The 5,191-nt window shown below is 42.2% G+C and overlaps 1 non-coding gene across 1 annotated transcript; it reads left to right on the plus strand.

Moving 5' to 3' along the window:
* Positions 1-749: 749 nt before the first annotated feature.
* Positions 750-823, plus strand: TRNAI-AAU (transfer RNA isoleucine (anticodon AAU)). Its single transcript has one exon. It is a non-coding gene; the product is annotated as a tRNA-Ile (tRNA).
* The last annotated feature ends 4,368 nt before the right edge of the window (positions 824-5,191 follow it).

Here is a 5,191-nt window from a genome sequence, read left to right on the forward strand (position 1 = left end):
TGCTACTTCATGGACATCAAATAGAAGAGGGGAAGTAGAAATGACAGTTTGGAGTTTGCAATTGATTTGATCAGTTTGCTCCTAGGGATGAAGGACTTTATGAAGAAGTTGGGCAAAATGAGGTTTGGGGAATTTGATGAGTGTTTGAGGAAAGTGCTGGCAAGCAGATGGGCTAACAGCAATAAAGGAGAACTGACAGTGTAAATGAGTTAAAAAGAGCTAGGAGTGGGAGCACTGACCACAAAGATGAGTGTGGACTAGAAAAATCAGTGTGCTGTCATCCCAGTGATCCCTAGTCAGTCTCGTCCCAGGCTGAGATACAGATATGCCATGTTTTTTTCCTCTATAATGAGTTCTGCCAAGAAGACCAAGCATTTGAAAAGCTTGGTTTTTTTATAAGTCTAAGCCAGGAAAATGAACATGGTAAAACTGAAATCTTTGGCTGTGGAAGACAAAATAGGGCTTAAAAAGGATTGTGAGTAACTCATCCCTTCCGCGGGCCCGGAAGACCAAAGTCGGAGCCTGCAGGGCTTCACCGCGAGCTGTCTCCTCCCTGTTCCCGCTGGGGAAAGCGCGTGTGCGTGTCCTTGCCCCGGGAACAGCGCAGGGTGCGTGTGTGAGGAGCACGAAGGGTTCGGGAAGGACAGGCAGCCCCAGGCAGGCTGGCCCCGCGGGAGCCGGGACAGTGACGGCGGCGGCTCCGCTTCCACACGGGCTGGACACGCTGCCCGCAGGGTAGTGTGTGGGTGGGCCGGTTAGCTCAGTTGGTTAGAGCGTGGTGCTAATAACGCCAAGGTCGCGGGTTCGATCCCCGTACGGGCCAGAGCTTTTGTCCGCCCCGTTGCCCGGATCGGGCGGTCCGTCGGCTCCGGCGCCCCAGCGGCCCCGTGGGAACAGGGCAGCCAATGGAACAGGGCACCCACTGACGGGAGAAGGCAGGGACGGGTGGGGAGGGGAAGCGAATCAGCCGAAAAGCTACGGGGAAAGGAAAGTAGTATGTGGAGGAAGTGCCCGGAGGGATGTGTTCAATCTCTCCGTGGCTCCTCACCAAAGCAGTCCGTGTTTTGCCCCGGAGCACTTTGCTCAAGTGGTTCTGTTAATTAGCGTAAGGCCAAAAGAAAGGTTGTAGGAATTCAGATTGTCTCCCCGTCATGTGAATAGGCCCAGGGAACTAAAATATCAGGTCTTCAGCTCATTGTATTAGTGTGACTTTTCGATAGCTCTCTGTCAGGGCCTGGAAGATACTGAAGAGAGTGGGGTTTTATTGTTTTTCTTACTTTGAAGCAAGAAGACGAGCAGATCTCCCTTGGCAGCCCATTTTTCATAGAATGTTCTGAACTCCATATAGAAAGTATCCAAACTTGACAGACACACTGTAATGCGAGTCTTAATTTTTATGGGTGTGCTATTAAAGGAAAAATTCCATGCCAAACAGGTATTCTAATGGATCACTACACCTGCAGGAGTGGCCAGGATGGACCTCTGCCAGCTCAACCTGCCTCTGTAAGTTTTCTCGCTAAGAAACTTGAAACTCAAGACAGTTCTTATTTTGGTCCTATATGCCTCTATATTGAAATGAGACTCCTCCAGAGGAGGGAAACTTTGTGGTGGAAATGTTTTCATTGTAGAAACCACTGATTTTGTTATCAGAGCTGCATACATGCAGGTCACTGCTTCTTTGGGAAAAATATTTTGAGGTAACAGCATGCTATTGACTTCTTTTACAAATCTGCTAATGTGTCCCTTTATTATTCAGGCCTGTTGCTTACATATTCTTCCAACTGCAGGGGCTGATTCAAAATAAGAGATAATGATAATAATGGTAGTAATAATAATGATAACAACAGCAACACAATAATAATAATAATAATAATAATAATAATAATAATAATAATAATAATAATAATAATAATAATAATAATAATGTTGTTGTTGTGGGTAATACTTCATGTCAGAGTTCTGACATTACTCATTCCCCACAATGTTACTAAAGTACCACAAGGGCACATTAGAAGTGTCACTTCAAAGTCACAATGTAACTTGTAAATCATAAAGATGAATATTCATGTTATCTAGCATCCAGACTGCTGTCATGGCTCCATCAGATGTCACGGGAGAGTAATATAGCTCTGGTTTGATGACCTTCTGTCTTGCCACTCCACTCAATGATCTTCCTCAATTCCTTTGGGTCTAGTTATGGTGGCCAGGACTTGACTATGTATAATGACATCCATTTAAAATGAACTGAAAGGAGAAAAACCATGGTGTTCTGCTTCAGGAAAAAAAAAAAATATTAAAAATCTGGAAATACTATTGCTTTGTTTTACGTTTCCCACATAAGGAATCAGATTTTTATTACAGCTATGATGCTGTATTGCAAAGTCCTTGCTATAAAACCAAGGTAATGCAATGGCTCCTTGGCCACTTTTTCAGTTTGGTTTGAATTGCTTAAATTCTGTGTGGTTCTTTGCCAGGCAGGACATATTTTCCCTAAATTTAGTTTCAGCAGATGGTTGTCAGATTGTGAGGGTCAGCCATTGTCCCTAGGGGAGTCATTCCAGAGCCTGTTGCTCAACCTCAAAGCTAGTTGAAGAATAAAAAGAGTTTAAACAAACAAGCCCATCTAATGGAATAATGCTCTCGTGAGGATGGCCCAGGAATTTCCATTCTGATGCTCTGCAGTGGCAGATGCTGGGGCATATTCTGGGGTTACTGTTTGGTGTTTTGTTTAACCTGTTACTGGATTGCACATCAAGGCCAAAATGGGTCTCAGCTGCTGTGTGCTTAAAAAATGTGTGGGGTGAAGCACAGCTCCTCTGTCCACAGCAGGCAGTGATGGGGAGGATGAACCTCTTGTTGCCTATGGCAATGCTAAATGATGGCAACTGAGGGGGAACCTTCTGATCAGTCCAGTCCAACCTCTTCAGTCACCGTTTCTGAGTATAAGCTATTTTTAGACTTATTATTAGCTATTAGCTAAGTATTAGCTATTCTGTAACTCTGTCTAGAGTTACAGAGACCAAGTCAACTATTTAGTTTCATGTTCTTCACTGTGATGTCTACATTTGTCTTTGCATGAAATACTACCAACAGGGCTCTTAACTCCAAATATTTGAAGGTGGCAAGAAAGTGGGTTCACAGAGCATATAATTCAGTAGATGAGTATTCATTCACTCAGTGATGTTCTGAAGCATTTTCTTGTCCAGCCACATCACAGGTTAGTTTTATAATTTCTTATATTGTGTTTTTTGCTAGAATATCTAAGTGTTTTGCCATTGGGACTCTTTATTCATTCAGCTTTCTTTTGAGGATCTTAATTATACTGAGAATCTGAGTGGCAAGGATTGATCGGTTATATCAATACAGCAATGCACAAATGCAATCCAGAAAGATAATTTTTTAAATCAAAGGCAGGATGTGGTAGAAGGAGCTGCTCTTTAGATTGATTTGTGTGCAACAAAGTTGTAAGTATTAATGCTATTATAGATGAAGCTTAACCTTTGCTTAAAGCTGAGGAGTGTAGTGTTTACTTTCCATATGTTAGGAGAAAATAAAAAAAAATGAAAGAAAAGAGCAGCTCTATCAAAAAGCGTGATCCTGTCCCGAGCCCAAACAAAGGTTCTCATTTAGTGTTGTTATGAGCAGAGATGCAGGTGGGAGAGGGATGAGGAAGTGCCATAGAAACAGGCATGGGAAGGAGCCAGCAGCCAAGAATGTGACTGAATGGGCACTGGCAGCCCAGCTCTGTGAGCCTGGGATCTGGCAAAAAGCAGCCAGGAGCTGTAAGGAAAAGCCCAACAACCAGCCCCCTGTTTGGGTCCTCCAGTGTCTCAGAAATAAGGGTTATTCAAGAAAGGGGACAGCATGACAAAGACACTGCCTTCCAGTTTCTTTGCTACTCAAATAATAAGGACCCTGCTTTTTTATCTTGCAGTTCACATCAAAGCAGAGTACCTATATTTACTGCTGAAGCTGAAGAAATATCTTCAAATTGGTATTTCTTAGAAAGTAATTGCTAAAATGAAATATAAGTAAATCTGAGTAACGTGTTAAAGCCAGAGAAAGTGTAATGGACTGGACTTGAATAAGAATCAAATCTTTGCTCTTGACATAGTCTGTAGAAGGATTAAGTAACTTTTTAAACAAAGTATGTAGCAATTTGTGCCACAGTTTTGAACTAATGCCTGCCTGTATAGTTATTAATTCTAAATTGCTAAACAGTCATTTTTTCACTGTGCAGGAATTCACCATCAATGCCCATAGTATAACAGGGCCATGTGGAGACCACCAATTTTTCACTTTAATCTGTGCCATATACAAACAGGTGAAAGCCAACAGTGAAAACATCTGGCTTCAGGTGTGAGTTTGTACTTGTTTTAAAAAGAATAAATCAACTTCTCTTACGAGATAACCAGGAGCAGCTATAGCTGTACACCAACGCTGTGTGGTGAGAGGCAAGTGTTCAGTTTAATCAGTATCTAGTCACTATTTCACAGGGGAAGTAAGCTGGACATAACATAACCTTTGGCAATATTCTCTCAGAGTTTAAAAGAAAGCATGTTGAAGTCTGGGTATGTTTTGTTTTTTTTTTTTTATTTTTGCAGATGAAGAGGAATAGAATTTTTAAAGACAAATAACATGGATGCATTTTGCTATGTCATTTTTGTCATTAACAATGTGAGGAACAATGAAGAGCAATGGAGCAAGTCTGCAGTTTGATATGCTCAGGCTTGAGTGGAAGAACTGCGCTGCTTCAAGGGGGACAGAAAATGGTGGGCCCTAATATTTGGAAGGCTCATGATGCTGAACAGGCAGTACAGTTGTTCTACTTTCTTTCTAAGGCTAACTGAATCATAGTTGGCTAATATCCATCACAAATTTTAGAAGGAAATAATCTGATTTTCTATTAAATAGTTAAAATGCTACACGAGATGCAGACTAAAGCAGCTTCTCACTTGTCTTCTTAATGCTTTCAGGGGCAGAAATTCTGACTTTTTCTGGGCTTAAACCTAAACCAGAGCGGGCAAGAAAGGTGAAGATAAAATTCCAGGGTCCTGACATCAACTGTCCCTGGTGGTAGCCAGGAGCTCATACTCTTTCCTCGTACACATTCTTCTGAAGCAATCCTGAAAGCGGAGAGCAAGAGGGCAAAGCAGGACAGCACGTCTCTGGTATGTCACTCCACACACCT

This window comes from Poecile atricapillus, chromosome 1 (genome assembly GCF_030490865.1).
Source record: "Poecile atricapillus isolate bPoeAtr1 chromosome 1, bPoeAtr1.hap1, whole genome shotgun sequence".
NCBI classification, from domain to species: Eukaryota; Metazoa; Chordata; class Aves; order Passeriformes; family Paridae; genus Poecile; species Poecile atricapillus.